This window comes from Lathyrus oleraceus, chromosome 7 (assembly GCF_024323335.1).
Source record: "Lathyrus oleraceus cultivar Zhongwan6 chromosome 7, CAAS_Psat_ZW6_1.0, whole genome shotgun sequence".
NCBI lineage: Eukaryota > Viridiplantae > Streptophyta > Magnoliopsida > Fabales > Fabaceae > Lathyrus > Lathyrus oleraceus.
In genome coordinates, this window is record NC_066585.1 from 511865813 (window position 1) to 511876898 (window position 11086).

Consider the following 11086-nt stretch of genomic DNA (forward strand, 5'->3'; position numbering starts at 1 on the left):
GTTGATAAAGCTGCATGAAGAAAGCTAGTTTGTTCCCTTGATATTATAGAGTTTGTTCCAAGGTGGAGATTTGTGAGATATTGGATCGAACTCTAGTATGGTCGAAGGTAACTTATTGGTTCGACAATCCGACAGGATCATTAGCATGTCGTCGAAGTATGTTCATATGTTGTAGTCGAAGTATGATAGGATTATTAGCATGTCTAATTGGGCCTGTTTGTTATGCCTGATTGTTTAAGTTATCTTGTTCTCAAAGTTAGATTGTGTAATATCTATTAGTTTAGTGAGTTAGTTTTCTTATAAATAACATACTAGTCTCTCATCATTATATAACGCAAATCCTAATTAGGGTGAGAAAGGTTATTTTCTATTTCGTAACACTTGTAATCTTGTTTCAAAGAGAAAGTAAAGAATAGCGGTTTATAACCAATTTGTTGTGTTCTTCTTACTTCCTTTTTTTCTACCCTTGTAGGTTTCTTGTCGATCAAGAAACCGATTATACTTTGCTATTCCAATATCATTTTCATAACATTAGGGAACAATGTTTACAATTGAATCTATACCACACCATTTTGTCCCTCTGATCAGGATTATCATGGATTGATAAAGAAGTGATGACTAGTATGTTATTTATAAGAAAATTAAAACCTAGCTTTCAACTAACATACTAAACAATTGGCCCAATGGACTGGCCCAATTTAACACACTAACTTAAACAACAAGCTAACTAAGATATCTTCATACTAGAACAAACTTCGACTACGGCGTGCACATCTTCGACTATTGTTGACCCATGAAGCTATCCTTGTCAGACTAGAGTTCGATCCAAATACCACAAATCTCCACCTTGGAGAAAACTCTACATCAACATGGGAATAAACTAGCTTTCATCATGCAGCTTTATCAACTGCATACAATGGATGAACTTACTACTTGGCAATGACTTGGTGATCATATCAGCAACATTGTCATCAGTCGAAACCTTCAGCACTTGGACTTCTCCATGCTCGAGTATCTCTCTGAAAAAATGAAGCATCACATTGATGTGCTTGATTCACTCATAATAAGATGAATTCTTTGACAGGTCTATTTCACTTTGATAGGATGAATTCTTTGACAGGTCTATTGCACTTTGACTACCACATTTTACAGTGATTGCTTGTCCTTGAAGTTTAAACTCCTTAGCAAAAACTTCAAGCCACAATGCTTCTTTCACAACTTTAGTAAGGGAAATATACTCCACTTCAATGGTTGATAAGACAAAAACCTTCCGAAGTGTTGCTTTCCAACTGATTGTTGTGCCAAACATAGTGAACATATATTCAAAAATAGATTTTTTGGAATCCATACAACCTGCATAATCAGAGTAGACAAATCCTTCGATTTATACTTTGTTATAATCACCATAGGCTCCACCATAAATCAAGAATATGCTCAGAGACCCATTTATGTACCTTAGAATCCACTTAAATGCTTGTCAGTGCACCTTTCTAGGATTGGCCATGTACCTTTTTACAAGGCTCACTGCACATGCTATGTCTGGCCTAGTACAAACCATAACATAGATCAAAGAATCTACTATGTTAGCATATGTTATTCTTTTCATATAGGCTCTTTCGTCCTTAATACTGGGACTATGGGTTATAATCAACTTGAATTAAACATTTGTCAGATTTATAACATGCTTTGAACTTTACATGCTGTAAAACCCCAATTTTGACCATAAGATCCCTCATGCTATCTTATCATTTGTATTAGCTTGGAGATCACACCTTGGTATCCTACTTACCCCTCATTCATCGGGTTTGCATTGGGAGAGATCACCAAGCACATTTGATTGTATCATACTTTATTTTTCTCTGTTTACTAAGCACAAATACAACAATATGTTTATGTATACCTTTGTTCCTTTTGTAGGTAATGTGTGCTTCCACCAATGCCTCATCAAGCTCACAACTAGGATTTAAGACCTTTAGTGCAAGAGATCAATAAGGAAATATTTGCATTTTTTCAAAACATCATATATGTATCCCAATGTTCTTCATTTGTCATTTTGATCAAGAATTCATCAAGAGTTTGAAGCTTGTTTGCCTTGGAAGCCCTAATTCATCTGGGTATCTTGTGTGACTTCCTCAGCAAGTTTCTTCAACAATTGGTCAAATATTTCAAGGGGTACATGATTTCACATAATCTTATACATATATTATCATTCATGAGTCCTAAAGATCAAAAGAACTTCAAGTTCGCAAGTTTGTTCAAAGGGGTTGACCGGAGAAAGTCAACTGGTCAAAACTGGGATTCCCTAAACCTTATCTCTTATAATTTTAGTCATATGAAAATTATTACAAGATAAATGTTACTATTTATGACATTCCAAACAACTTTAATGTTGACATCAAGAGCTAGATTTTCTTGGAAAGTCATTTTTTTATGGTGAAAGATTATATGTTATTTTGTCTGTGCCCTAGTTACGAGGTCAACTTCCAAGGACCATAACTTGATCAATTTTTATAAGATGAAGGCCATCCAAGTTTCATGATCAAATTAAAGATGTCCTATACAACTTTTATTCTTTGATAAATGTTAAAATCAACTTTTAAGGGCATGTGCCAAGAGGAAACATTCTAGGTCATGTTAGGCCATTACCATTGAACACGCAATTTTCCTCAACTTATAAAATGCATAACTCCCTCATGCCAAACCCAAATGATGTCAAATTTGTGACCAATATTGAAGAGGGATGAAAGAGATACAACTTTGGTGAATAAACCATTTTCATTTGGAAGAAGTGGTCATTTGGAAGAAGAGCAAATGTTATTCAAGGTGGAAGAAGTGGTCATTTGACTTGGTACTTAGAAAAGTTTTAATTATGTTTGATTTCCCAAATTTCCACCTCAAAATTTATCATGATCCAAGCTCCAAATGGAAAAGTGTTAAACATTAAAGTTGTTCCCCTTGATGTCACCTTTCGAAAAAGTCCAATATCACCTTATTTGGACAAGAATTGAGGGACTTGCATATGGTTCCTTTGATGGGTTTGTTTTGGCAAGTTTTGAATTAAAATAAACATTTCCTATTGCATGCTTACATGTTATTGTTTCAGTACTCATTGTGCATGAATTGGAGTGAGACTATATCATGAATTTGGCTCAAATTAATGCTCATGCGTCCATGCACCAAGGTTGCTAAATTTGGCAAAATTCTCAAGTGTGTGAAAAGCAATGCATAACCCTATAAATACATGTCCATTATGATCAGAATGAGGATCCCTTCGGCCTAAGATTTGAAGTATTGCATCCCTAACCTCGATCAAAATATAAACTTGAAGATTTCGGTTGAAATCGAGTTTCAATTCTCCTTCTATTTTGAGATTGAAACTCCAAGAATCCAAGCCTTTCATTGATCCATTTCACTTCCTGCAAGCTTCTAGAGTCAAGCCAAGGCAAATTGGAAGCAAGATCAAGCTGAATTAAAGCTACCCGAAGGTGATTTTTCTCAAACTTCTCTTCTTCGATTCTCCCTCATTTCTCAACTATTTTGATTGATTATTGGTTGGATAAAGTCCTACCAATGTAGGCAATAAGATTGAGTTGCTTTAAGGTAAAATTGAAGCAACTCAGATCATGCACCTCAAATTTCAAATCCATGTATCTTTCAATATACATGGAATTGGATGAAATGGAGGTCAGATTCGAGCTCCGGAGCATTTTTCCTTTAAAATGATGTCCTTACTTTTTATTCTGGTGATGGTTTGTGGTGGACCAGTCTGGTGAGGTCCACCGGAGAAGATGACTGAAGCCCTAGCTCCGTTAGTGCGTTGACACCCTCCAAACCATTTGATCGGATCTCATGTTCTAATCCTGACCCTCGCTTTTGAATACCATGTGTTGACTGAGGTGTTTGATGGAAGCGCCCGCTTGGTCATCAGATCTACCACCTCAATTAATGAGGGAGATCTGATGACCCTTGTTTTTTTGAATTTTATTATATTTTCTTATTTTTTGTTTAATCCTTTTATTTTGTTTAATTCATACTAAATTCATTTTTAATCGAAAAAATATGGGACTTTCACCAAAAATCTTTAATATTTTTCTCTTCCATATTTTGAATTAAAATCATTTTTTGGATTAATTTTGGTATTTTTCATGAATTAAATGTTTTTGTGCATATTTTTAATTGTTTTATGATACTTCTGACTTTATAAAAATTATGAATTTTTTTGTCTAAGGTCTTTTGACCTTGTTTGACCTAGGATAAATCCTTTGGCCATTTATTTGGTGTTTTGAAGGGATTTGAGGTTTTGTCCAAATTAAAATGCATTTTAATGCATTTTTAATGTGATTTTTAATTGGTTACATGTTTAAAATTTATGTTAAGTCATTTTTATGGTCTTGTGATGTTTGACTTTCTGTTTGGGCCTTGGTTATGGTTGATTTGTCTTTTGTTTGATCAAACTATTGGATTTAGGGGATTGGTGAAATGTACATTTCATCTCCCAAAATGAATAGATGGTATTGATAAAGTGAAATTCCTCTCATGATCAATTTGTGTTTCTATTTCCCCTTCCCTCTTCATCTTTATCCCTATTCTTCCCCATTTCCTCATTGACCAATGAAATCTCTTTATGTCTAAATGCTAATTGATTCACCAATGACCTTGTGTCAGATGAATCAATACAAGTCTGACTGAGATAGGTCCTTCCCATTTTCTTTTAGTGTGTGGTATGTTTTAGGAGTTTGGTTCTTTGTACCAAATCTCTAACATGAATTAACACCTATATTTTTATTGCCCGACCTCAGATAGTTGTGACTTTTACATAAGTCCAATTACGTTTGCTTAACATAGAGCTAAATTTAACCCTCAAGGCATAACATTCTAGTAAGTGAGATTGTAAGTCTCCCATTCTTCATGGCATTGTGTGAAAACTTGACCTTTTTTCATTTCATGAGAGCTAGTGGCATACTTGTTAAATTATCCAAGTTGGAGCCCTTCTCATGGAAGATGTCTTGGTTTAAGGATTCATACTTATGAATGAATGGTTGAGTGTTCTCCAAAGAATGACTTAATCAATTAAAACTCACCACTAACATTTGACTAAGCATTGACTAACCCTTACTAATATTGCTTTACTTTCAAGTAATTTACTTTATGCATTTTAAATTTCAAGCACCTTTATCATTCATTGCCATTTACATTTCATGCAACTTGTTTATGTTTCAAGTCATTTTCACTTTGCTCACTTGAGCCATATCTTGTGATTGTATATATTTTTTTTTGTGTTTTGATTTTGTTTATGGTCTTAGGACCTTAAAACACATAATAACAATAAAAACCCTAAAAAGCATTTTGGTGACTGATGGGACTTGATCTGAACTTTTGGACTTAGAACTAGGCAACACTCCCTATGCTAAAGGACTTGGTCAATGCCAACATCTGAAACTGAGCTATCTTTGACAATGCCTTCATCTGATGCAAGACCTTGAGTGCCCTTGATTCATCTGCTACTTTGTCTTTATGCTTAATGGTTATTTTATTATTATTATCTATGTCTGATGTTTTGTTCTGAGCTGATCAAGGAATATTTCATCTGCTACATTAAAAGACACTAAAGACTTCTAGCTATTGAAGTGCTTGCTTGGATATGACTATCTTTATTTGATGCCTTGGTTTTCACTCGATGCTTGGATGTTTCTCATTGCTTATTGTTTATTGCTTATCAAAGTCCAAAGGAAAATGGATTTCTATATGACATTCTTGTCTGTTGGATTGCATCCCATTGGTCGGATCTTTTCAACTCTTAAACTTTTAAATATTTTCTTAGGGTAGTCTCTTCATCTCCTCCCACTTCTAAAATTTCAAAATCTCTCCCTCTTTTCAAAACTTTCTTTGCTTGTAATTTCAAACTTATACATGTTTTAATGATTAGAAACTTTGACCTTATGCCATTGAATTTTTAAACTTCTTTTTTCTCAATTTTGTAAATAAACTTAACCATATTAACTTAAATTTCAAAAGACAAAAAGAACTAACAACCCCATTCAAATCTTTGGCCTTTTGTGCCTTTTCATTTAAACTTTTGTTAAAATCAATTCACCAACTTCTTTGAAATTTTTACCACGAACTATGGGGTTTTGATCTCTCATTTTTATATTGGTACGTAGGCATAAGACCAAAGGTCTTGTCAAACATAAAAATATAATCAATGAATTCTTTTCTCATCCTCACACTCTTTATTTTATCAACCATCATTTATACCCAAAAACATATACAACAAAAAGGGCTCCCTAGGAGTACCTGGGACACTTTGGGTGCTAACACCTTCCCTCTGTGTAACCAACCCCCTTACCTGTAATCTCTGGCATTTTATTAGTTTTGATTTGAAAACTTCTTATCTTTGGGTTTTGTTCGTACTTTTCCCTTTTCCTTTGGAAATAATAAAAGCGCAGCGACGACTCTGGTTTTACTGACGTCAAGTTTATTCATAGCTTGATGGTTACAAATTTACCGCTACACACACCAAACTTGTCGAGGATCTTCAGTAGGTATGTATTTCGAGATAAGTATAATCTCGATCGCTTTCTATCTCTCCAGATGACAACCCCAAGAATCTTGGAGGCAGATCCTAGATCCTTCATGTAGAACTCCTTATCGATCTCAGACTTCACCTTCAGAACATCCTCGACAATGTTGCTTGCTATGAGGATGATATCCACATAAAGCTACAAAATAAAAAGTTAACTTCCAGGTCGAAATCTGAGGTAAACACAATGGTTGAGGCTACTAGTGAAACCTATGTGTGTCATGAACTTGTTGAATCTCTTATTCCTTTGTCGATGAGATTATTTCAGGCCATATATAGACATATTCAACTTGCACACATAATCTTCATTGCCTCTTTATGCACACCCTTAAGGTTGCCTCATCATGATTGTTTCATCTAGATTACCATACAAGAAGGTTGTCTTTACATCCATTTGTTCAAGTTCTAAGGCGAGCTTTGCCACCATGGCTAACAACATTCTAATGGACATGTGCTTTAGAACATGTGAGAACACATCATTTAAGTTGACACCTTCATTTTGAGTGAACCCCCTAGAAACCAACCTTCCCTTAAATCACTTTGACATCACTCCTTTGATTTCTTCCTTAACCTTGAAAATCCACTTACAACTGACTAACCTGGTCCCTACATGCTTCTAGATCAGCTCCCAAGTGTTATTATCATGATGATATTTCATCACATCATCCATGGCTTTAAGCCATTCAGTCTTGTCTCGACTCCTCATAAGTTCCTTATAGTCTATAGATTTTTCATCCAGAACCTCACTTGCAGATATTAAGGCATAAGTTATGAGATATGCATAACAAAGTCTCAGAGGTGGCTTGATGACTCTTCTCGACCCGTCTCTTACCAGTAGGTAGTCATTATCAGTCTCTTCATCTTCGTCATCAACTTTTGTTTGTTCTTTGACTTCATCTAGGTTATGCAATTCGGACAAACAATATAATGCTCCAACTTTAGATAATAACTTTTCGTAAAGAATTATGATATCATTAAAAATTATGGTAAAAACTATTGGGTTGGAACATTATGCTAATGTTTCATCTTACATGTTGGCTAATATTTACGATGACATAATTATTTAGAAATAAAATGAGAAAAATATTATAAAAACAAGACTATCCGCTAGGATTTGCATGTATAGTAGAAGCAAATTAATACTTCAATTATCCAGATTCATCGTAATGTTCTTAGAGAAAACAGACAAACAATATAAAGCTCCAACTTTAGATAATAACTTTTTGTAAAGAATTATGATATCATTAAGAATTATGCTAAAAACTATCGGGTTGGAACATTATGCTAATGTTTCATCTTACATGTTGGCTAATGTTTTCGGTGACATAATTATTTAGGCTCCAATTTTTTGAAAATTATGGAGTCATTATTATGTTATTAAGAACTATCATAAATATTATTTCAAGTAGTTATGCCATCATAAACATTAGTAATTACTCCATCTTACAGGCATGTAATTATGCTAATTACCCAAATAATGATCTGTGTATATTAGTAATTACTCCAAAGAATTATGCTACAAATTACGCCATGATAAATATTATTCCATTCAAGTTTATGCTAAGAACTTTAGATAGCATTAAAAACTATCAATAATGATGCAAATAATTTTTTTTCAATGAACCGGAACGTGGTATAATTGTAAGGGAGTTTGATAATGGTTATCAATTATGTTCTAGTTGGTTGGAAACTACTATATGTATGTGTGAGAAGAAAAACAATTGTTTTAAGGGTAAAGATTGAAAAAAAAATAGATCATACAAAAGGGTGTATTCCCTTTATCTATGACTAGCGTTCAAACGGGCACTTCCCTTACCTGTTTGTCCATTTTTTGTGTTTATTGACGGATCAAAATATAAACGGATATTTCTGTGTGTAAACTTTGTGATATGCACTCATATATCGGTTTGCCCACTTTTTTAGCATGCACACTCAAGTAATTATTACTCTCTCCTTCCCTCCCTCTCCTCTCCCTCTCCCTCCTAAGGAGAAAAAAATTATTCGAAATAAAAATTTATTTAAAATTATTTATTGGTTTAATTTTTCTATTTTCGAAAAACATGTTCGTTAGCGAATTATAAAGTTACAAATATCTAGACTTTTTAAATATATTATTAATTTATATAATGTAACACTTATATTTTACAACAAAGAAGAAAGTATACAAAAGAGAGGGGATAAAAGAAAAAAAAAATCAAAACATTATTGCCATGAGTACAGGATTTGGTACTCCTCTTATTCATATGCAAGAGATTTTTTTTTGTCATGTTTATAATAACTTAATAGAAAGAACATGAAGAAGTAAGAGAGAAATATGTAAACAACAAACACTGAAACAATAAGATAAAATGTTACAACAGTGTTATAATGGATTTGAAACACACAATCTCTGAGTATTTCTTTTGAATGCTCACACATGTATGTTTTTGCTTCTTTTGTCTTTCTATCCTCATTTTTATTTTTGTTTCTTCTCATCATTATCATTATGTGATTATCTATTTATTGTGTTAAAACTAAATCAAGAAAAAGTAGTTTATATGTTAAACCGCTCAATGCTTAACTTCCCACAAATATTTTTCAGTTTTTTTTAAATAGTAAATTTTAAGGGTTCTTTTTAATTATAATAAAAAGTAAAAATTGATTTAGAAATTAAAATAAACAAAAATAGGTAAGTGGAATGAAAAAGAGTCACACCAAAATGTGTATTCCTTTATCACTTCTAAATACAATGGTCGAAATCACTTAACAAATATAGTATAAGGCTTATATGTGGAAAAATGATTTTTACCAATTATACAAACTTTGTCACTAGTCATTACCATAGTTTTAAATTTGATCGATAACATATGTTTTTTTTTTTAAATTGGATGACGCGTCCAATATTAAATTTTGGTTTTGTGTAAAACTTAGGTATTAACGTAATATTTTAACCTCGATTATGAATAAAACCCAAGGGAATAACATTATTTATATATATATATATATATATATATATATATATATATATATATATATATATATATATATATATATATATATATATATATATATATATATATATATATATATATATATATATATATATTTGATTGTACCTGTATTACAGAACTATAATTTTTAAATTTCTGAAACAAAAATTTATATGTTTTGCCAATTTCTTAAACAAAAATATTGTACCACAAATATTAATTGTTTACACCAAATGCAAAGTCAAAATGACACATACCTTATAACATTACGACAAAACTAAAACATATGATTATCCAACAAAAACTAAAACTAAAACGGAAACTCTTGTAGACTGTCAAAAAGTTCTATGCTAAGATTTGTCTGTGATTGTTAAACACCTATTATTTGAACAACACTTGAAACCAATTAGGATAATTAACAACAACATTAAATCTTTAGTAAAAGGATTAAAAATGAAAAAAATGAATAATTATAAATTACTAAGTGATATAAAATATTTACTTACTAGTTTTCCCATAAACCCTCTTTATGATCACAACGAATAACATGCACATCAACTCATGTGAATCTTAATTCATCGATTTCTACACCAGTGTTACTGTCAATCCACTTGCACTTAAATAAAGGTACTTTAAAAATGACATAATCAATCTCCTAAATAACCCCAAAGTACACTTTAGATGCTAGTACATAATTGTTATCTTTTGAACTAGAGAAGTACATGGATTCAGCTTCAACCATAACTTCTTCTGTGATGTATCGTTCAACAATTGAAGCCTCTGGACGGTGATCATTCTTCGTATAACCTTTAAATATCTTCATGTATCGCTCTACCGGATACATCCACCATAAATAAACTAGACCCTATATTCTAATCTCCCTTACTAGAAGAACAATTAAGTGAACCATAATGTCAAAGAATGATGGAGGGAAAAAATCTATAATTGACACAAGATAAATGCAACCTCATGTTCCAAATCATCTAAATTTCCAGAATCAATGATTTTACGACATATAACATTGAAGAATAAGTACAACTTGGTTATAGTTACCCTTACAATGTTTGGTAGAATGCCACAGATAGCCATTGGTAGAAATTGTTGTATCAAGACATGAGAATAATGAGATTTTAAGCCAACTAATTTGAGATCTTTCATTGACACAAATTTTTTCACATTTGATGACCCTTGGAGAACTTTGATACCCTGCAAAAATTCACAATCTTTTTTCTTTTTTAGACAGAGTGTGACAAACTAGAGGCAAATATGTTTTATTTCCTATTTATTTTGGGTCTAACTCTTGTCGTATACTCATCACCATCATATCTTCACGGGATTTCTTAGTATCTTTTATCTTGCCTTTGATGTTGATAGGTGTTCCCGATCAAACTATCACATACATTTTTCTCCACATGCATCACATCAAGACAATTCATACATTAAGGCTATATCAATATGGAAGATCAAAGAATGTGTTGTTGTATTTTATAAATTTTCTTCCCGGTTAAGGGCTTTGGAGAGATATTAAACTCCTGCT